Source organism: Dermacentor silvarum, chromosome 11 (genome assembly GCF_013339745.2).
Source record: "Dermacentor silvarum isolate Dsil-2018 chromosome 11, BIME_Dsil_1.4, whole genome shotgun sequence".
NCBI classification, from domain to species: Eukaryota; Metazoa; Arthropoda; class Arachnida; order Ixodida; family Ixodidae; genus Dermacentor; species Dermacentor silvarum.
Window position 1 is genome coordinate 109,066,236 of NC_051164.1, and position 24,210 is coordinate 109,090,445.

A 24,210-nucleotide genomic window follows, 5' to 3' on the forward strand; every position below is an offset into this window, starting at 1 on the left:
CCCGATCCTCCACTTTCTCCCTATTCTTTTCTTACCCTTACCCAACGTTGAGTATCTGGCTAAACACAGTAGCTCAGGCCGACCTCCTAGCTTTAGTTTTATAACAGACAAATCTGTCTATCTGAAACAAAGAATAAAACGCAGTTGACTTACAGGCCTCCCCGCAGCCTTGACCGACGTTATAACCTCGTTTCGAAATGTGTGTGTGTGTGTGTGTGTGTGGGGGGGGGGGGGGGGGGGGGGTGCATGTGCGCTCGCTCGCTCCACATTTATCCCAAGAACACCACTACTTCTCCGCTCATATTTCGCCTTCTCTGTAGCCCTGCATGCAGTGAAAACAGCGATACTTGTGCATGAAGGGGAGATCAACGACCCTGCCGGTTATTGCGAGTGTCGTGTGGCGCTATAGGCCTTTAGCTCCCACTGCGTGTGCTCCGTTTTTTGTTTTGCTTTTCTTCCCACAGCCCGAGACGACAAGGGAGACGACGCCGCTGGAGACAGAGACGGTTCCCGGTGGCTTGAGTCGATTTCCCAGCCGTCTGCGACCCAGAGTAACTCACTCGTAGCGAATGACCACGGCTGGGATTCCACGTAACGCGTCTGCCAGACGCCCCCGCGCCCCACCCAGTTCCTTGTCGAGAGCTGCTCGAATTACTCGTTTCTTCTCGCTGCACAAGACGCGGCCCCTGACTCCGTCAGAACGAGCCGTTTATTTGCCTGCATGTGTACAGCAACAGCTGTTATTGGTTCATTATGTAACTGCAGCGCGCACACAAGAAACTGGGACACAAGGTCAAGGTAACATCACAAGCGCTGTCTCGTAACTCAGTTTACTTCTTCTTTCTGGGGTTTTACGGGCCAAAACCAGTTCTGATTATGAGGCACACCGTAGTGGAGGGCTCCGGATTAATTCTGACCACCTGGGGTTCTTTAACGTGGTCTACAATGCAAGCACACGGGCGTTTTGGCACTTTGCCTCCATCGAAATGCGAAAATGCCCGTGTGCTTGGCTTGCGTTGTAGTGCACGTTAAAGTTTATTTTTGGAAGGAAGTAACATACTTCTGCAGCACTAACTGACAAGGAATTTGCCTTTTTTGAGCACCACCTGATTTCGTTAACATACGTGGAAGCTCTGTGTATATATTTTATTTCTTAAATATATTTATGTTTATTCCGCATGCTCTTACGTAACTTACTTCCGTATATACGTAACTTCCTTCCAAAAAAAAAAACTGAGCTGCGAGACAGCGCTGGTGCGTTACCTTTGCCTTGTCTCCTCGTGTCTTAATGAAGAGCTACCGAGCAGTTTCATAATGAAGAGCTATACCAACTCGCCCAATTTTCAGTACTTTTACAATCTGTTAAATTGGCCATAAAAGTCGTCTACGTGCGCATCACAAGGCACTCGCAGCGTGATTTATCTAAACAGCAGTGTGCTTCCTTTTAACAATTTTATGTGCTGGGGTGTGCTTGGCAGACAAGGACAGAGTGAGGCACACACGGGATGCACATACGGGAGCGCTCTAGCAACTGACGTTTATTGAACATTTCACGTGTTCATATGTAAGCGTCATCGGTCAGCCACGTGACGAGTCCTATCCTTCTTTGAGTCTTATTTGTTCCAGACATGCTACGTCATATGGCTGACGTCATATGGCTACGTCATATGGCTGCTGAGTCTAAGATGCAAATTTCGTTTGCCGACAACGAAACTGATGGGTGTGCTGACACATTCGGCACCTTCGCTGATTATGGCTATTGCCTCAATAATTTCACACGTACGTTTATATTTGTGGGAGCTGATTATGCTGCAGTTTAAAAAAAAAAGCTAGAAGTAGCCGCAGTCGCGACAATTAGTTGAAAGTGTTGTGGTGACAATGCGTCGACGCCCCAGCATAGCATGAATTACCAATTCCCACAAGCAGCAGCACTTTTATATTTATCTGTTTAAATATTATTTCAAATCTTTCGTCCTTTCCATATTCTTACTCGCATTTATTACATTAATATTGTTTTTATCACACGGTTTGCCGTACGACATATTATCATCAAATAAATGCGTGCAGTGCTTCTTCGTCAAGAAGGTGTGTAAATGGTACGTGGACCTTGTTGCCCATAAACAACTGTTCGTAGTCTGTAGGGTGGTGTATGTGCTTCCGCATACACCTCGCTTAATTATGGGGTTTTACGTGCCAGAACCACGATCTGATTATGAGGCACGCCGTAGTGGGGGACTCCGGAATGATTTGTACCACTTGGGGTTCTATAATGCGCACCTAAATCCAAGTACACGGGTGCTTTCGTATTTCGCTCCCGTCGAAATGCGACGGCCGTGGCCGGGATTCGATCTCGCGACCTCGTGCTTACCAGCCCAACGCCATAGCCACTAAGCAACCACGGCGGGTAATGCAACATAAGGAGCGTCATAATCTTTTTTTTTTTTTTTTTCAGAAACGCGCATAGAGAAGACACGCACGCCGTGCGTGTATATTTGTGCACGAAACTAAATAAGATACCTGACACAGTCAGTTTCTTTCTCGGCCCGAGGTTTTCGGAGACCCATTAGACAATTGGTATATTGGTGAACCTTGGAGAGCGGATATTTCGGCTTGTCGACGATTAATGATAGACACACAGCGCAGGAACACCCATACGTCCTTGTTCTTCGCGAAATATCAGCCTTGTGGGGCGCTGTAATGGTTAGCGAGGAATGAGAGCTGCAATCGGAGGGGAGGGGGGGGGGGGGGGGTCCTGAGGGAAATTAAGCCCCGAGTAGGGCTGGAATTAGGCCTACAGAACGGAACTAGGCCCGACCAGGAGTCAACTACATGAACGATCGCATGCAGCGCCTAAACCGGTAAAATACTGGAGCGCTGCACTCAATGTGGCCCGGATCGCCGAGCTAACCACAGCGGTTTGCCGAGGTCAAACGGAAGAACCCCGACGGAGAACATCTCAAATGACTAGTAACGTAGGCCTCTAAACACTGACACGGTGAGCGCGCCAGCTCAATTATCACCACGAGCGCATGATCGAACAAACTAGCTTCCTTGTCTCTGAGAGAGGTGCCGTGGGAAAGATGGCAGATTTGTGAGTGACATGATCTTTTTTTTTTTTTTTTTGCATGCTGCCTACCAGGAGACACGTGGTATAATTTCACCGCGACATTTACGGCTAGCACCAAATACCGCACCCAACAAGTTTGCAACAACTTACGTCAATTTCCCACGGATTCCATCAGGCACTAATCAGGTACTATCAGGTCTCGACAATCGGGTCAGTCATCTTTCAGACGCGCAGTGTACGTTATAAATGAGGCCATGTCGCGCCATTTGTCTTGGGAAATACATATGCGCCAAAGCGAGAAACGCATGGCTCGAGGTCGGGCTGCTGATGGAAAATTGATGGAAAATTGTTCGATGTGCTGTTAGTAAGTATATGGTTAGATGTACAGGACTGTTTTTAAGTACTGTTGTTTTGCGTTTTAACAGTTCGACCCCTCGCACGAAATGTCGGTCAGATGGCTACTCGTACTACTGGAACCTGCTTGAACGTGTTGGGAACTTGTTGGAAGCTCCTGGATATCCTATGTTGGTACGAGCCCTTCGCACGACAAACCGGACGGCTTAGGCCGGAATATTAAATAAGTGGGTACTCACTCCGCCAATATGTTTCCGTCTCACTCACGTCTACTCACACTCATCGGCACTCACTCACGTAGTCCTACTCGTATCCACTCGCGTTCATACTCGCTTTTATTCACCGGCACCTCATACTGGCGACCACTCACCTGCACTTGCTCACGTTCACTCACGTTCATGCTCATGTCTACTCAAACTATCTGTCAATGATTTTCGCGTTAACCGGCACTCGTTCCCGTTCCCACTCGCGTCCAACCACACCCTTCGTCACTCACTCACGCTGTATCCTCCATGCCTTTGAAATCAATGTGGAACGAGTACGCGCACTCAGTGAGTATGCCGACCTATATACCGGCTGGTTTTCACGTATCCGTGCTTGGCGCTTGACATCACCTGGGATATGATTTCCTGTACCGTAACGTTCTTCCCGTGCCTGCTGCATGACCCAGGTGCTGCCTCCGAAACACCTGCTGCGCAAGACGACAAACTAACCAACACCTGGTTGAACACCTCCGTTTTCATCACGAAAGACTCCGACGTAACAATTTCCGGGCCTGTTCACAAGTATCGACCTCGGAGATGCCGGTCTAACTCTGGGATTTCACGTGCCATAACCACCATCTCGTTATGAAGCACGCCATGGTTGGGGGGCTCTCGGTTAAATTTGACCATCTGGGTTTTTTAACGTGCACCCAATGCGCGGTACACGAGCTTCCTTCCACTCCGCCCCATCGGAATGCGGCTGCCGCGGTCGCAATCGAGCTCCGCAGCGCAACGCCGGTCTAAGCGTCACGCCATCTGCGAAAGGTTCCAGCTGACCCATTGGTGTCAGAGCGTCGTTGCGCGCGCTGTATATATACCGTATATGCCCCGACTGCGACACAATGCAAATATTGCACAAACGTTGCTGACAGCTTCACCACTGCGGGCGGGAAGTAGCAGCCACCAAATGGACGGCGTTCTTTCCGTCGTGATCCCGCGAGTGGAGGTAACACGAACCGGAGCACAGGGTGCGCGACGAGCTCGCCTGCTTCCAAAGAGACTTCCCTCGAGAAAGCGTTTGCTGTATAACCTCGCAAGCCGCAGGAGATCCGGCGCAAGTGCCTCGCACAAAGCGCAGAAACACATACGTTTAGAAGCCGCCCGGTTCGTCGCACCAGCATGAGGTCCAACAAAAGTTTCTAGCAGGTTTTCCACAAGGTACTCCCAAGTTCCGCCGGTCCGAGCAGACAATCTAATGAATCAGATGGCTTGAAGCATATGTTAAAAAAAATTATGGGGTTTTACGTGCCAATACCACGATCTGATTATGAGGCAAACCGTAGTGGCCGTGGGGGATTCCGGAATAATTTGGACCACTTGGGGTTCTTTAAGGTGCGCCTAAATCTAAGTACACGGGTGTTTTCGCATTTCGCTCCCGTCGAAATGCGGCCGTCGTGGCCGGGATTTGATTCCGCGACCTCCGTGCTTAGCATCCCACACCATCACGGTGGGTGACGCACATGTGTTGAACAGTTAAAGACGGAGACACGTGGAATGATGGTTCGCCTCCGATACGACGTGCGATGCGTTAGTTGAAACCTGTCGGTACTTGATAGAACTCAGTGGGAAGTCGTTGAATGTGGTTGTTGGTACGATTAGCCGCGTGTAAGATAACAGGCGGAATGAAAAGTTTGCAGAAATATTCAGCACATGCGCAGCAAACGTATAATGTTCCAACCACAGGCGCTTATCTGGACGTTCCGTTATTTTCTATAAGAAACGGAACGAATCTTCGTATGACACCAACGCGCTTGTTGTTGTTGCAGGTGGTGGTGGTGTTGTTGTTTTAACCTTGTTGCAGTATAAGCGACTGACGTCACTGTGGTGCCTGTGGTGAAGAGCACGCGCGTTATAGGCCGCGTTATCGCTATCTTGTGAAACGCAGGTTACTCAGCCCAACTATAAGCTGGCCGAGAATCGGTGAAATGTCACCAATAGCGGGGATACTTTATTTTGCATTTATTTTTTTTAAATGTCACAGTTTCGCCCTAAGGGCGAAGCAATGAATGCGATAGCAACACAGCAATGTCATATGAAGTAAGGTGAGCGGCTTTGGTAGCAATATGAATTGTAGTAAACATGAGCTGATTAAGTAAGCAGGTGTGGTGCGGCGTAAGTAGACCGACATGAAGAGAGACTCGATGACCACGAGAAGGCGCGTGTGAAACGGTGGTGTTGATGAGAAGCGCTGCCCGTGGGCAGCGCGTGCGAAGGGACACACCTGTAGCGCTGCACTGCCGATCCGGGCAGCATTGCATGTGTAGCGTGCGTTGGAAAATGTGGCCCGACTATTACTAACTGTGGTGTGAGCGCACACAAACAAACATGAAGAGATCACGCTGAATGACTGAAGGCAACGACTGTCAAAACGCTGGCAGCAAGAACATATACGCCGCAGCGGGCGAAAGTACGTGCGGTCTATCGCTTCAACGGAAACTGAGCGGCGAATGCACAGCGCATAAAGGTCAGAGCCGTGTGGAGATAAGAGACGGTGCGAGCGAGCGACGAGCGCGGTTGTTGGCAGAGTAGAAATGCGCCCCCCCCCCCCCCCCCCCCCCCCCGCTCCCTCCGGCGTTCGCTTCCCGCTTCCTTGCTTGCGCGTGGAAGATTGAGTGCGTTCGCTCTCCGTGACAGCGTGCGTCCCCCGCGCTTCCGCTCGGCCATACGGCGCGCAGCGAAGATTTTATCTATACGGAACCTCACGGCGACGGCGACGACGACGGCGACACCGACGGCGATGCCGACGGCAGAAATACGGTGGAAGTGTCCATATAATTGCTATCGCAATAAAAAGAAGCAGACTCAGAATTACATTGCGTAAGAGTGCAGTAAATAAATTGTGATCGCCAGGACTCACAAATTATGACTTCTTTTTCAACCAGATTTTGTAGTTCGACCACTACACGGAAAAAAGGCCGCGCACTATTTTGTAAGTTGTCTATTGTACCATGCGTCTCCTGTTTAAAGAGACTACTACGATACGCTTCGATGTGCCTGTGCTTCTTCGTTCGTGCTCAACATGCTCCATTTTTCATCAATTAGTCCAACCGTCGTGTCGTACTTGACTACAGCACTTCTACGAAATCGCTTCGCCTGCAGGGGTGGTAGAGCCAAACAACAAACCATCTTCCCGGCTCTGACAACAACCCCGTTTGGCCTGCAGAAGCGCATAGGAGTCACGCTTCAGCAAGGCAGGCCGCTCGTACGCGGTTTCCAAGCGAGAAAGAAGTAACCGTGAAACCGCGATTAGAAAAGAAAAAGCTTACGCGAGAGCCAGAGAGTGTTAGTGAAAAGGAGCAAAACGTCGAGTTCACGCACGGCCACAAAATGCGTGATAACGGAAGCGACTCTTTGCATTCCCCGGCTCTTTGTCATTTTTCTTTCATTTTACTTTCATTCCTACATTTCTTCACCCCCCCCCCCCTCTTATTTCCTCTTTTCTTTTCTGTCTTTTAACTACAGAGAATCAGAGAGAGTGAAAGGGTCAACGGTGCATCACACGAGGCCACACGAAACGAGCAAATAAACGGAAGCACCTCTTGACACTCTCCTGCCATGCTCCTTTTCATTCTTTTCTTTCAGTTTTATCTTTCTCTCCTCTTTGCTTCACCCTTTCTTCTTTTACTCTTCTTTACGACAGCGAGTTGGAAAGAGAGAGAAGGCGACAGATCACGTGCGGCCCACACAAAAACGAGCAATAACGGAAGCACCTCTTTGCACTCTCTCCTATCCCGTTGTGCCTCCATTCTTAATTTTTTTGTAATTCTTTCGCTCGTCTTTCTTCTTTCTGTTATTCCTTCTGTTTATTTCATTCTCGCGTCGCTCGCCTCCTTGTCGACCTGCTGCACGGCGCGGTAACAGCGGCGGCGTGCTCGGCGGACGTGGAAGAAGAGCGACCGAGACACAACGCGGACTGCATAGCGATGCCAGCCGTGACTTCCGGTATAGAGCGGGCCCCGGCCGCCGTCGAAAGCGTAACCACAAGCAGGCGAGCAAGCACACGAGCCGGAGGAAGGGGGGAGGCCGTTTTACATCGGCCGCGTGTGTCGTGGGCACCGGTCGGTCTCGGCTGCGGACGATGTGACATGTTCCGCGTCGCGCATGTCGCGTCGACAGCAAGCACGCGGTGGTATTATAGAACGTCGCCGCTAGGAATGCCGTCGTCGTCGGAGCGACGTGGACGACATAGCGCCGATTTCGGCGAAGTAGCGTTTTGACGACGCGGAAATCGCCGTGCAACCGGACGCCGTGGCACGAGCTCCGTGCTTGCTTTGTTATTCCGCGCGTGCGTTTTAAATGCGTAAGCATTTCTACGCTTACCCAACGAGAAAACTGTCCGTCCGTCCGACCCGCAAGACTATCACTTTCAAGATAGAGTCCGTAGCTGCGAGCGATTTTACCTTCGTACTGCCGGTCGCCTCAACGTGAACGAAGCGGCGAAAACACAGCGCGCGGAGCTATCAGTAGTCGGCATTCTCTGTCCACTTCGCGGATCGCTTTCCAGATACGGTCCGCGCGTCCGTGCCAGAGTACGTTTGATCGGTCCGTGCCGCTGCCTGATTCCTTTGATCATGGTTCATAATGGTTGGACACGGATGACCGAGGATCTAAAGAGCGATAACGGCTTATGATGATCGGAGCGTCATCAGCGGACCTGGCGCCGCCACCTGCAGTCCTTTGCTTGCGTTATCAATGCACCTTGCGCCGCCGTCCGCAGCAGTACACGTGTCGCCGCAGCGCTGTCGTTTGTACTGGCCGGATCGAGTGCCATAACACTGACAATGACACCGCGGGCTGCGTGGAGATGAGCGAGTGGCACAATGCTTACGCATACTTAGAGAACTCCCTGAGGTTCCTGCCTGATGTTTTGTCTCCACGTGTGTGTGTGTGTTTGTATGCGTGCATGCGAACAGATACACGCCGTAGACATAAGCTCAAACTGAGGTTTGCATTTCGTTCGCGTACAGCCACTTATCGGGGTTCTTATCGGCAAATTAGTAGCCAGTACTGACGTGGATAGGCGCTGAAAACGTAGTGTGAAACTGTGCCAGCAGCGAGTGGGACTGAACACAACACGTACAAACGCGCGAATTCTCTCACTGCCTCAGAGACCACTATTATGCGGACGCGAAAGGGGCGAAACGCTGGTGAAATGGCTCGGTAAAGATGGATGACGCTTGGAAAGGCCAACTTTTGAAACGCCCGTCTTCTTTTCCGAGGGAAGCAGCTCAGAGTAATTGACTTACACTTCACCGGGGCTCATCGCTTTTCTATATACAAAGCGGTCACAGGAAGGTTTAAGCTTGCATCAATCGACAACGGACGAACGAGAGAAATCTCAGCTTGTAGCTTGCGTTTAGACGAGGGAAAACTTGTCGGAACGTTGGCGAAACGCTGTCGTTGTCGAAACGTTGGCTTTAGGCTGAGGCTTCCCGTGTTCGTTAACTATATGCACAGCGTGTTTTTATCTATCGACCTGCACTTTCGAGTGCATACCTACGGAGTAAGATTCAATCCTGCAGGCTCTAACAATGTTAGCTGTCCTTATATTCCGCTATATAATGAAATATTGTCACATAGATGGTGAAGAACGAGAACGCTGACAAACATGCGAGTTAAGTATTCATTATTATTATTATTATTATTATTATTATTATTATTATTATTATTATTATTATTATTATTATTATTATTATTATTATTATTATTATGCGAGCTTGCGCCAAGAAAGACTAGCAACACTTGAATCACAACGATAGCGGCGAGCCCAGTCGTCCTATATCTAATCCCGCGAGTCGAGTTCGTCCGCCATCGACATGCCGTCGCACATTCAGATCACACGCTAGTGCGCGTATACTTTCGAGAATGTAGTCGGGGAGAAATTTTGTGGGCCACGCCCACAGAGAAAGCGCTGAATTTCGACATGGCCTACGGCATGCAACTTCCAACTGGCAAGGGCCAACTAAATTTGCACAAGCATTGCAGTGCATCACTCTCTTTCTTAATTCGCGCACGCTGAATTCGACAAAACTGTGGTGCTTTCGCGTCACGGACGCATTCCACAACCTTTTGTCCCATGACTGCAGAACACTATTCGCGACGCGCGTGCATTCTGACCCAAACACGCATCCTTGGCTACCGAACTGGCGACAAAGTGAAATTTCTAATATACTCTAGGCACGTGTTGCGTCGGTCTACAGCTTGATAACAGTGATAACTCAATTACAGATAACACCGGCAAAGTGTAAGACAATGACTCCTGGCAATATCACTCCTCCATTTGACTCCTGGCAATACCAACTCCTCCATTTGAATATATAGTTCAATCGGAACGAAGCATTCAATTCGCATTTCAAATAATTAATTTTCGCACGCCCACACAGTCAAGCGACGTGAAACCAGAAAAAAAAAAGATGCGGGACGATCAATTCAGCCACCGTTAGGGCAGCCGACTCGAGAGTGCTTGACGCCCAAGTATACGTTTTGTTAAAAGCCACGTTCGGGTAATTAGACAAGGCCCCGCGGTGTGTAGCAAAGGCGACCCCAACTGCGACGCTGTGAAGTCCACGCAGGGGTGAAACCGCAAGCTCACACAAGCGCCCATACACACACACACAAGCGCCACTCGGGCGATTATACGGATGCGCACGTTGCTCCCGGCGCCATTAATATTTATCAAAAGCTGCGCGAGCGGCGATCAAGTTTACCCGCGGCGCGCTGGTAGCCCGCACAGCAGCGGATGTAAGCAAACACAAGCGACCGCGATGTGCGCTGAAGATACGATCGTCGGCTCGGGGTGCGGTAGTATGAACAGAGGTCGGGTGTACTTTATCCTTTTACTTCATCTACTTTGTTTTTTGGCGCGATTTTTTTTTTTTTTTTGGGGGGGGGGGGGGGCAGTTTGCCCGGAAGATGTTGAAGGGGGTGGTTAGGTGGTTCGGAAGACACCAATCAGGTTGCATCATTCTCTCACTCGGCGTCACAGAAGCAGAGGGCATGGCAAGAGAGAGAGGGAGAGACAGAACGTATTATCGATAGGCGCACGCTCCTGGAGTAGCTTATGCTGCTCGAGATGTTTCTCACGCCTGACCGCTGACTGGGTACGCCACGGTTACGAGAACGAGAGGTGCGCGTCGTTAAACGGGAGGCAACGGCACGGCGCTTCATCGCGCAGCAGTTGCGTAATCGTGGGAAGAGACCGGGATCGTCGGCGGGACGGCTCGTATATGATGTGGGAGATGCCAGGAGGCCAAGGCGGTAAAACAGTCGGACTATTTAACGGGAAATACCGTCATTTCCGTGATACACTCAGCACAGGAAGCCCGTTTTCGTTAAAACATATTTTTTTTTCTTATGGAGGTAGGTTCAAACTGGAGGTATACGAGATGGAGCGGTTGGAATCGAGACGCATTCGGCTACTTGATTTCAGTTTTCAATAAAAAATGAAAATGGTAGAAATAGTTATCACATACCAGCGTAATAATTAATTAGCACATGTTCGTCATGCAACTCTAAATTAATATGCACACAATCTGCATTTGAGCACATGTCCTATAATTAATCGAAAAGTATTTCCCAGCAATGAATGCCCTCTTTTCAAGGCGTGATAAATAAAGCCTGTGGTGCAAGTTCAAGGCTATAAATTGGACGTTGCATAGGGCACTTAGAGCTTAGAACCCTTCCCCTCTCCCCCTTCCTTCCACAGGGGCGTCATAACTAAACTATACCTGCGTGAAACTTGTGCGCAGGGTAGTCTGCTTCAGAATGAACACTTAACTATTAGTCAAGCGCGAACAGAAGCTGCTTGGAATTCGGAGTGACGGCCTGCATGGTACTATTTCATTAGTCGATATCAGCATTATGCAACGCACCGGCCATTTTTTTTTACGTGGATCAATATAAGTAAAATAAACTTTTCAGTCTTTTGAATATTCCTGTCGCTAATAATGTATACCGTGAACGTCTACCACAATTCTGTGGTATTAAAACCTAGAACACAATTAGTTTTGTGATAAAGATGACAAAATCTTCTAACGCACTAGCAGAACACTTCTTAGAACAATTATAGGTTTCTGATGTAGCCAAAAGTGAAGTATACGTGACTCGTTTACATTTTTATCGTATGTATATGATTTATTTTTGCGTCGGTACTTACATTCGCAGTACTTATCCAACGTACGATTTCCGTATATTTGATTTTCCTGCAGTGTTGTTTGTAGTGTCCAATCAATGCCTTTATATAAATTTTTTTTGGACTCAAGCCTGTAGGCTATGGGTCCACTAATTGCTTGCCAACTCTGCATCAGCAAACAGAACAATTAATTCAATCAATCAGTCAATCAACATCCTATCGAAAACGTTGTAACCATCCCCTCCCCCAGCAATATCTTATTATTGTATGCATTTTATGAGATCCAATACGATCATACCGGACTATTGGGTATGAGAGGTAATAAGCATGCAAGTTCTATTCAGTAAGGCATGTTTCTACAGTAAGAACTAATAATAATAAGGCATGTATACAACCCGCGGGCTGCATTCCGGAAAACGCGGTAAGCGAATCAAAATAAAACGCACCTGATGGGAACAGCCAAGCATGAGTATAGCACCGTCGTCGTGTTGACCTCGCGCGCGTCGTGGTCCACCTTAAGGGCGAGACGAAACAAAGGTTTTCGCACAGACAGGGCCAGCGTCGATTGAAAGCTTTGCTCAAGGAAGTGCTCCATTATCGGCAGCGCCAGAGACGCCCTGCCAACATTGTTTTTCCATCGCGGAAAAGGTAGTGGCTGCTGGTGCCGGTGCTGTATACTGTGATGTGCTGCCGGTGCCAGACAGCAGCGCACAATAGCAGAGTTTTTCTTCTGTCTCGTCCTTTTGTTTCCGCGCCACGAATTTACAATGGTAGAGTTGTGTATGCACGGCTCTTGCCTTTTGTACTGCATCTTCGCACTGCTTTCTTTTTACAACGAAGCTGTCCATGGCTAGGATCCGGGATTTTATGGCGTTCGCGAGGAAAAACTCTCCCCTAAAAAGTGAGAGTGAAAAAGCCAACAACAAAAGCAAACGCAAATCGCAGCTCGCATCGGAGCTCGGTTTAACGGCCACCTGTGTCTAAAACGATGTGTCTCGGTGAATGTATAACGTAGTGCGTGGCGTATACTGTGCGCCTGATAAGGCGACCAAGGGGAAAGGGTTGGCGCCCCTCGGCGCAACCGCGCGAACGCGCTCGTGCCACTGCTCACGCGTTCGTCTTCTTTCACAGCTGGCTCCGTTGCCGCTCATGATTCTAGTGCAGAATTTCACTTCTCTTCTGTCGTCGTAATGGGGAGGCCGCGTTTACGGGGGTGTGAGCCATTGCTTAAAGGGGTATGTCCGTCTTACGTGACGGACAGATTTAATAACAGAGGTTATACGCGAATGTGTGTGCGTATCTATCGTCACGACGACCACCGATCGGGTCAATAAATATGTTCGCACCTTTGTTAAAAATTCTGGGTCACCTCTGCGTCTTGCGCTAAACAACTTCGCTGTTCATCCATCTTCACAGAATGGAATGGCTCATGAACTTTTGTTAGTTTTTTTTTTTTTTTTCATAAGAAGCCGTCTACCAAGCCATGCTCTGCATTTAACATTTTCTTTTTTTTTTTTTTACTTTCCAAGGTTAGCGCTAACTATGGCATTAAAAGAGTTGCTTTTGTTTCGCCAAACTGTGGAATGCCCTATAACATTAAAACTGCTGTTTCAGCGCCGTCATTTAAACGTCCGCTTTATCATTTTATTAGTAGCCCGTAACATGATTTCATATTAAATGTGTAGTTTGTGAGATAACCTGAGCTTTGTTGCTTCGTGCTAATAAATTATTATTCTTGATTTATGTACTATTATTTTAATTATTATTTGTACAATGTCAACAGCTGGCCTCTTTACTCTAATATTGTTTTTACTATTTTTCGGTAGTACTGTTATTCTTTGTGATATATTATAAGAGGTCCCACTACAGAGTGTTACTACGGTACCTCTTTCTGCACGCTGTATGTATTCACTTACGTATAGACGTACCACTAACATAAAAAATATTAAAATTCAATCAATCAGTCCCAGTGCATGAACACATTCTGTCAGCGCATAACTCAATCTTTGCTATGTCCAGTTTCCCCGCGCTTCGGATTGTTAATTCAATTTCTCTCTGCGATGTGCTAGCCCTTCCGACTAGCTCAGACGGCTGAGCGACCACACCGGAAAGGCTTAGGTCCCGGGATCGATTCCCGGACTAGAAATAATTTGCTTTAACAGCGACGCTTTCTCTGAGATACCGGTCTGAATTTCTTTCGCGCTTCTTGTTACTCTGGGTGGATTCCAATTTTCTATTTAGATGTTGAAGAATGTGTACAGCAGAGTGAGGTTGCAGGCGCGTACAGGTAAAAGTCACGCAAGGGGAAAAAGATCAAGCAATAAGATGACAAACTCACCGCTTTATGCACAGGTGTATGGTGAGGTCACGCCGAGTACAGGATGGTGCAACAGGAAATGTCCCTTCCTCGCCACTCTTCTGGTCCTGGGTTACACGCGCAGACCAAAAACACAAGCAATCGATATAAGTACGACGTCGTGAGTTTCATTCGTGGCAACGGCAACCGAATTCACATGGCTACGGCACTAAAACACGTTCGTGCACTTGTATTTAGGCGTTCATTAAAGAACCCCTGGTGGTCAAATTAACCGAGAGACCCGCATCATACAACATGGCGTGGATTGAACACTTTGGAGGCAAATAAAGAAAAATAACAAAATTCCATTACGCGTCAAAACATTTTCGCACAGTAAAAGACAGTTATTTCAACCGCAATTTGCTTTATTCAAGGTATACTCTCGGCAGTGGCCTATGGGCTAAGTAAACATCTTTAGAGTGCTAGACACGCTGGAACATATAAATATAAAAGGCGAGGACAAGGTGCACCGGTACCACACGGCACTTAGTGCAGGCGTATACGCGAATGCTATATATAGTTCTGAACAGGTACAGTTACCGTCATAATTAAGGCGAACATGCCTTAAACGCAAACGGCAACGAAATTTCACTTTGGCTAAATCGTTAATAAATGAGTAGTGTATGCTACCGAAGCAATCGATTACAGCTCAGGCAGATAATTGTTTTAAATGCGTAAGCATTTCTATGCCTACCCAGCGAGGAAAAACGTCCGCCCGTCCGTCAAGTAAGACGATCGCTTTCAAGGCATAGGCAGCGAGCGAAGTGACCTTCGTGCTGCCTCTCGCTTCAACGCCAAATAAGCGGCGAGAACGCAGCGCGCACGAAGCTATCAGCACTCGTCGCACTGTGTCCACATCGCAGATCGCTTTCAAGATAGGGGCTTGCGCGGCCGCGTCACACACACGCCTGCCGCCGGAGTACGGTTGATAATGGTTCGACGCGGATGGATAAGGCTCTAAAAAGCGATAACGGCTTATAATGACCCGAACGTCATCAGCGCACCTGCAGCCGCCACCTGCAGTAGTTTGATTGCCTCATCAGTTCACCTTGCGCCGCCGCGCGCATTAGTTCGTGTCACGGCAGCGCTGTCGTTTATGCAGGTCGGATCAAGTTTCATAACACTGATAATGACATCGAGCTGCGTGGCGGTGAGCAAGTGGCACAGTGCTTACGCATACTTAGACAATTCCCGCGGAGTTTCTGCGTGAATATTTTTCAAGTCGTGTCTTACTACCTACTGGTATATATATCACGAACGTGAAAAATCAATTTGTCGTTTAAATACACGCGTCAGATGCTGGATGCAGCATCGCCATGTACGCGTGGACAAACTGAACATCGCATCATGTTTGTTATCGTATACAACCGCCTCTCTTGACCTAAACACAGGTATGAAGGCGTAACATCGCCTGGTAGGTCAGCACGTTGACGCCACACCCTGCATTGTCATGTCAAATCGCGGTGTTCGGGACGCACATTGTTGCTTTTTGTTGTCTGTGAATACACAACAGTCTGTATAATCGAACTATCGCCAATTTTCTTAAAACTGACGCAAAGAACATGATTACACCACACCCATGCAGTTTTAACGCAATGCAATTTTAACACATTCATGTTTAACGCAAAGCCTCTCCAACTTCACTAACAATACGTGCAAAGTTCGTGTGCGTATTTCTGCAGTATTAGTAGAAGCTCATCGTATCGGCAGCTGCGAGGTGCAGATTTCGTTGATAGATCACGTTGTTTAACCTGTAATGTGCCTATTACTTACAAGACAATGTACAAAACTTTAATACTGAGCACAATTTCACCAGCCAATGCTATATTATTGCGAGGTGCGATAAAGGCAAGGCCAGAACGCTGCCGAGCTGACTGAGTGGAGCGTGCCTCCACTTGAGAGGTGCCCGGCCAGTCCACGTGCCTCATCAAGTTCTTTAAAAAAAATGGAGCACGCTTAAGCCTCGCCTTTAAGAGTGGAACGCGATAGCATTCAAAGATCCCCGGCTGCTTATCAGGTTTTTTTCTCGTATTTTCAAATTACAATCCGACGCTATCCCGTCTGCAGGTTGTGGTTAAGTCGTACTTTACGATTTTTCTGACGGATTTTACTTTTAGAAATTCAATTTTTGTTCACTAACGCCTTGCATCCCCGCGAAGGGCCTGTCCGGTCGGGGTGGTTCGGGATGATCTGGTTCGGCATGATTATTTCCGCCAACGACGCCGGCGCTTACGCCGACACCAACGCCGGATTTTCTGCGATACGGGGCCCTTAACGCTGTCGCGTTAAAACACTCTGCACTGGTACATAATACAGCTCTGTCTCGTTAATAATTCTCACCACACTTAATTTCTGAATTAATTCTCATCGTGTCATCATACTTATTAAACCATCAAAGTAATGATCGTAGTAATCATCATAGCATATGAAACGTACCCCCTCCCCCAACGCAAATGACACACCCACCATAGCAAAAATATTGCTAATTGTATTAACGTCGCCAATAATCTGTGAAGGATGGATGCACGCCATTTTGTTGGTGTCAGCCGCGCGCTAGACAGTTGAGGTGCGGTCAGCAGATTTTCCTCTTATCTTTCAATCTCTCTCTCACCTATAATTGCTATCGCAATAAAAAGGAGGCACGCGAAGAATAAAGTGAGCGTGTAATTCGGCACTGAGCGGCGGCGTCGACATAGGTCGGCGTACCAAGGCCGGTATTGAACGCTAACAGTGCTGGCGTTCTATAGCGCGCCCGTGGCCGCGCGGAACCGAACCAAAAGTTTCGGTCCCGTGTAAGGGGCGCACCTTCTAAAAACTGTGTAAAATAAGTGCGACCCTTACACGAGTCTATACGGTATGTGCCTTCACTCCTCAGAGCGAGAGTATGACCGATGCGAGTGAGCATGGGCGTGCGCAGGGATTTTCATTAGGGAAGACCAAACTTTCTTGCCGCGCCCTTCTCCGTTTCGGGCGCTATCCAGCCCGGGACGTTTTGCGGACACTCAAAAAAAAATAAGAAGAAGAAGCCATCGTAAAATATATTTATTTATTCAAGCATCACTTATCACACTTGCACATTGTACTGTTGCAAGAAAAGTGTATTTTGTCTTCTAGCACAAAGACAATTAAAGAAGGTACGTACGTCTTCCTACTACTCGAAAACAACTTCCGCAATAGCCGTGCATATATTGCTCTTTTTCAAGGCAGTCAGCATTAACAACTCAGGATGCTAACAAACATAGACATTGTAAGAAAGATTCTAGCGCTTACACATCCTGTCGTCGCGTATATATTTGAAGCACAAGCCTGCATTCTTTTGATCAATGCTGAATGATCGAAGCGGGACATTGCGCGCCGTCTACCAGATATAGTATAGCGCGCAATGTCCTGCTCAACGAAAGGAAAATGCAACCATGGAAGGCGCTCACATGGGACGTGGTATACTAACGACTTCGCACTCGATTTTCTACTGCACTCGCCCTCTTAGTAGGCCGTTGGAAGCCCTCCATGGCCCGCCCTATGCGCACGCCAAGCGAGTGAGTGCCGGCGAATGTGAGCGGGCGTGAGTGCGACCGCGAGTGAGTGCTGGTGAGTGTATGTGGGGGTAAAGGTGAGTGGTGAGTCCAAGTGTGCGAACCAGTGCCGCCGACAGGGTGGCGTTGCACGCACGCCATTTCCGCCAAATTGAGCCGTTAGGTTCGCTGCAGGCGGGTGCTGCACGCAGGCTTCACATTTAGAAATGATCGCGGCGGTGCCGTCTCCTTCAGTGCGTACGGCTGCACGTAACTGTACACTGAGAGATCAGTAGGGTTATAACGCTTGGGCGGCGGCTAAGACGTGACCGGTGTAAGTTCTCGAAAACAGCGCGGGAACAAACGGAGCACCACAACCTGGCTCGCTCGCTGAAATGTGTAGCGTGGGCGCTCAAACGGTGCGGCGTCGGCGGAAAGAGCCGGAAGCGTACAAACGGCTCCTTTTCCGGTGCTCGGTTTTTCCTTTTCCTCGGGTGGTCGATGAAACGGAAGAGGAAGAACCTTGAAAGGAGCGACAGACATTAGTCAGCAACGACCGGGAGATATATAGAGACGTGCGCGCCACTGATTCCGCGCCAGCGTGTGACTCGAACAGCCGCTGTGAATTATCCGTTGCTTTTACCACCCACAAGTGCCAAGTGGTTCCGGCGGCGCTACCAAAAGCTAAGTCACGGCGACGATACATCTGGTCAGGCGAATGGTCTCGATCGGCAAGTGCAAAGTGATCGCGTTTCAAAGCGACCGCCGTCCATGCGAAGAGGGACGAACTATAGGAGCGCGGTCTCGCCCTTACAAAAATAGATTTAGAAAAGTGTGTCAGTTGTCTTTAGGCTTCTTGTAAGCAGCACTGACTTCTCGTTGACTAGTTCCTCGCGGCTATATAAGCTCATTAGAGTGTCCATGCAAAAAGCTCGTTTACAAGCATATTTTTACTGGTTAAATTCATTGAGAACGCATTATTTGGACAGGGGTGAGCATTAGTCGACGAAAACGGTAAGTTGACAAGTCCGCGGGCTATCTCTTGACTATCTGCTTCTAGGGAAAAAAAGTCACAGGCCTGCGCGGCACACGCAGCACAGTCACAGCGTAAGTTGGTGGAGCGGCTCAAGAGTAGCTCCAATTTCGGCACCACGCACAACAGGGTCTTCGCGGCAAAGTCTCTTCGCCTCGTTTTGACGACAAAAATCTGAACTGTCAGCCCGGCGTCGACAGCGAGCTGCGGCTTGTAGTGCTCTCTGCACAGCAGCCTGCTGAGCCCGATCAAGCCTGGTTGTAGCCGCGCACGTAGCTCTACGATTCGCTTCTTCAGCAGCGATTGGTACCTTGCGAGGAGACGTCATAACGTGTACCAGAGGTATCCAGAATACGTGGCGCTCATCTCACATCCCTTGAGCCGTGGCACGGTACGGTGTTGTTGTTGATGATGATCAAGATTGCTTATTGGAATCTTCAAAACGGGCTGGTGACAAATAGTCACCTAGCCTGCTTGAGTTAACCAGGTCCAGTTACATGCAGCAGGCAATTGCTATATGTAACTTACATGTCGGACGCGCTGCGTTTGTAGGCACCTTAACTAGATGACGCGGGCCGTCTGCGCCTGCGCGCCTGCCTGGGGAGCGTTTATAGGGCATTTTTCCGCTACCCGATAGCAAGCTTGTGCGTGGCTAAGTGGTAGAATATCTCACTCTCTCGCAGCGGGCGTGGGTTCGATCCCGGCGGGAACCGGGAACTTCGTGCGCATTTCCGGCGATAGCGGTTACGGTCACCAGCGGTGGAGGCGGCGGACACCATGGCGAACCGGAACGGCTATTGGAATGAGCTCATAAAGCTTACGCTGTAAAAAAACCTGTATAGGCTTTCTGTATACAGGCTGTCTAAATAAGCTTGTGCAAAAGGGCTAAGGCAGCATCTTGTTAAATAACTGGCTTCTTATATTAGGAGGAAAGTAAACGCCAACCATAAAATGAGTGCCAAAGGTTGGAAAGGGAAAGTCAAGTTTTCTATCTCCCTTGCTTTCTCAGCATAAACATACCACACTCTTGAGCTCCAAACGTGAGAGAGCGCAGAGAGCCTCCAGGTGGCCGCACGCATGCACATACACACGTACGGACGCAAAGACAATAATTTCAGTAATCATTTCAGCAACACAACTCCTTGGCAGACAGTTTCACTTCACGAAACTGGCGAGTTGAAGGGACGAAAAGCACTACAACTAAAGTGTAAATATGAAAACATTGTGCCTAATTGCTCCAGACACTCTAAACACTGCACCTGCAAAAAAAAGGAGAAAGAAACATGATACTCTGCCTGTACATCCCAGTTCCTGCACGCATTATCGAAATCGTCAATCTATACAATCACCCAAAAAGAGGCGAACTCGAACATTGCTGCGAAAAAAGAAAAGAAGCGTTCGTGGAGGTTCGTATACCTTTTGTAACATTTTGCCTGTGGATTTCTTTGTCTTACGATTTGCTTTCTAATGCGATTAATCCTCGCTTCTTTCGATCTCACTTCATTCTTCATCGACAGCCCAGTTTTTTTTTTTTTCAGCCTTTCTTACGCCTGGTGTACTGTTCTGGACATAGTCGATCATTCAGCTCTGGTTACCCCCGACGGCAGCCTCTCTGATGAGCTCAAAAATGCCGCCATTACAGAATTTGACAACATGGCGGAATTCGACAATGTCCAGAATATAGCACCTCTAGTCTCAATAACCGTTAGGCACGTGCTTCTGCGTCGAGAAACACAGTATACAGCGACAGGGCACGTATCCGAAGGCATGCCCGTTCGAGGAGATTACGTATACGAACACATTCGAACGACTGCAACACAGAAACGAGCAGGCGGAAACACGTACGGCGCGAAGAGCCTATCATCCGCCTATTGATCAGCGCCCCACTCAACCCGCTTATAAACGCTACGAGCGTTGTGTGTCGGCAACCCTCGTTCGAGCCGGACGAGTCTGACGGAAGCGAACGGGATAAGGCGCTAAAGAAAGTCGCACGCTATCGAAAGGTACGGAACTAAGCGGGGGCTCCGCGTAATGCCGTTCGGGCTGCCGTAGGCACCCGAATGCGATGACGATCGCTCAAAGCGTCTTTGTTTCGCTCTCTCGCTCGCCACCACCCTCCTCTTCATTCCTCACGAACGCACGCGACAAAAGAAGACTCCTCGAGACCCCCAGACCTGTTCGCTAATAAACCAGACGCGACATATAAGGAACCGCCGTGGCGTTCGTATTGCGACGTCAACAGCCGTTACCATGCGGCGGACTGCCTAGCTAATGGAGCCTGACTTACGCTACGACGAGTGCATGCGCTAAGGTACGCTGAAGACGCAGGCGGACGCTTTCAATAGAAAAACGCAGGGGGGCGATACCGGGACGGTTAGGACATCCATAGAAAGGACAACCTGGAGCGACTGCTAAAAATGGCTGATGCGACTCGAGAGACGGTACAAGTGGCGGCGAGAGAAGGCGAAAAGAGGAGGAGAAGGTGACGAGTTAGAGGAGCGTGCGCGGTGATGAAGCCACGCAAGGTTGCCAGTCAACGATGTCCGAGACGGCGACAATCTGTCTCTAAATCTGCCCCTGCACGGCCGGACAAAAGTCGGCGGGCCGTCCCGACAGAAGGACAATGCTAAAGGCACGCCTAAAAATAAAAGTCCGAGAAGGCGCGCAGGATCACGAAAAACGCGTACCGCATTTTCTGGTCTATAGTTGACGGACTACACGCGTTTACTTGAATTTCGTCCGGTGCGGGCTACATATCGAGGACTTTCCTGCGCACATTACATAATCTTTCCAGATCGCTTCTTACCGCCAGACAGTGTTTATTTTCATTTTCATTTTTTGATACCGTCGAAAATATTTACGCAAATGCGTGCTTGAGAAAGTAAACAACACGGCCATTACATCAACACTTTTAAAAGAGACACAGTGCAGAGCGGACTGATGTGCTTAGCGATGTTAATCATCAGTGAGTTATGTTTTCTTTCTCTCTCTCTCTTTTTTTTCTAAACACAGTCGGCTGCAAAGACACAAGAAGCGGAAATTTCTCGGATCCGCAAGGCTCACCGCCGCAACAGCGCGCGGTATACAATTTGCTTATGTGCATGGTGCCGTCTACAGACCGGAAGATACGGTAGTCCATCACAAAATCGAGACGATCTAAGAAACTTGCGAGAACGGAACGACGCCGAGTTGCACGCTGCGCGGCTGCAAAACTGCGGTAGGAAAAAAGGACGGGAAACAAGCTTGCCACAAAACCGCGTGCCTCGCCCGAGCAAAGTGCCCCCCCCCCCCCCTTCTCCGTCTTACACTCTCTCATCGTAGCGACAAAAACATTGGGCCCCCCCTCCCAGACACGCTCACTTCGTTCACCTTCCGTGGCCCTGCCTCTGGGGGTATAACATTCATCTAGGTCACGCACGCGCTGGCTGACTGAGACAATGGTCCCCCTCTTCCCGGCATCCGCGGAAGAAGACGACGAAAGTGGTCCTGGAGAGCTGAAAATGATGCATCAAGGCGCGCCGGCCGAGAAACGGCCACGTGTGGTGTATAAGTATGCAGTGGTGCGTTTGTTTAGAACCGACAACTCGTTTTCCATTGCTCGCCCGCTTGCTTGTTTGTAGCACTTTCGTTTTTTTAAGCCTTTTTTTTTTTTGCGGTTACAGATTAGAGCGTTTCTTTATTGGTCCCCCCACAACGGACGTCGTCGTGCCGAGACGTGCCGGTGAGGGAACAGCCCAGTCGTCCCGCGACTGGGACGCTTTAACTTTCTAAAACGTCCAGGCCTCTCCGACCTGCGAGAATAATAGTCAAGCGCGACCTTCCGCGCCGCTCCCCCAGCACGGAAGGGAAGCTGTCCAGCTGTGGCACCGGTCCCAGCTTGTTGTACATCTTCTGTCGCCCCACCTTCATTTCTTTTCCAGCGACAGCAGTTAAAAGCTCGAGACTGGCACTGCTACAGGGAACACTCGTTACAACGAAGTCATCTGGATAGGAAACTTATTTGTTATAAACAGTATTTTGTCGAAAGCGGAGAGAAGCTGCATGAGAATCATAGTAGCTCGAAGCTGTACGTTCCAACAGCGCGGAAGCTCGTTAAAAAAAAAAACTCGATAGTGGCGGCACGGCAGTGCCGAAATTCTGCTGAAGCCCACGACCAGTGTCCTCGTCGGTCTGTTATCATCACATGACATGGCTAGTCCCAATGAGTACGGTCACGTGATAGGGCGACCTTCGCAGCACACTTTCCTTCGGCAGGTTCGTCCGAAGAAACGCACAGGGCCATCGCATGTATGCGGCACCGAGCGGTCCCGTGCGGATTTGTTGCTTCACTCTTCGTACTAACCGCAGTCCAATGCTATACTGCACTTCGAATAGTACGGTCTAAAATGCACGCACTGCGGTCGCAAACCCGACAGACTTCGAATAAAGCGATATTTCGGAAGAAGCGATCTTGTTGTAACGTGACTATACTGTATGTCCCTCCGGTCCATAACCTTTCCGTTAAGCCAACGGCCGCTGTCGTTATCACCTCCTCATCCTCAGAGCTTCGGCGTTGCCATAGGGCTGCTAAAAAAAGGTTTTCCACGGCCGCTGGTGTTGAAACATATGTCACTGCGGTAATGTGCACTCGGGAGCAGTTGGCTGCTATAACCACAACGGCGCTATCCCGCAATATTCGCGCTTGGTGATTTGCAATGTGTAGCGGTCCGCACAGGAGTCTGAGGGCGGATAGCATCTCAGGTACTATGTACAGTACATACTATGCTGCCAGTGCAAATGCCCGCGAGGTGACGCTTTTCGTGCGCTTGTGATGTGTGTGTGTGTCCAGCGCGTGTTGCGATTTATTTCCTTATTGTTCTTTTTTTTTTCGTCACCATCATGCCGGAGTAATTTATTACGGATTTCGGGATAACCGACTCTAAAGATGTCCTACCAACCCTATTTTCTACATTCAAATATATATATAGAAAGAGTGGTGCCGTCTGTGCATACATTGCGGAGGCCACGAAAGGCAGTATACTGTTGCGAAGAAGGGCAACGTTTGGTGCATCGCAGATAAGTCGTTCTTGAGAAGATGGTGACCAGATTATTGGCCAATCACCCATTGTGGGGATGTGCCATGGACCTTCAGGTAAACAACAACAACAACAACAACAACAACAACAACAACAACAACAACAACAACAACAACAACAACAACAACAACAACAACAACAACGGCGGTATCCGCCATAGAGTTTCTAAATAAAAAACCTAGAGGGAAAAGTGGCGCTAGTGTCTACGGGGGTTCTCCTCAACGTCGCGCGACCTCAACCTACATGGGAATGATGGGAAGTACAGGCTTCGGATTGACTTCTGTCTTAAAACTGGTGGCGTTTGCATGCGGCGCAGTAAACGAAGCTGTATTAGAACATTTTCGTGCAAAAATTAACTTTATTTATGTTGTGTTTTATACAATGCATAATACATTGAATAAAGTTTGTATGACTTTGAG

At 48.8% G+C, this 24,210-nt stretch overlaps 1 long non-coding RNA gene across 1 annotated transcript in view; it reads right to left on the reverse strand.

The window, feature by feature from the left end:
- LOC125941380 (uncharacterized) overlaps positions 1-24,210 on the reverse strand; it is a 114,539-nt gene that overhangs the window by 56,224 nt on the left and 34,105 nt on the right. The window contains exon 2 of the long non-coding RNA XR_007464213.1: positions 14,154-14,239. This is a non-coding gene — a long non-coding RNA (uncharacterized LOC125941380). The remainder of the gene's footprint in view (positions 1-14,153; positions 14,240-24,210) is intronic.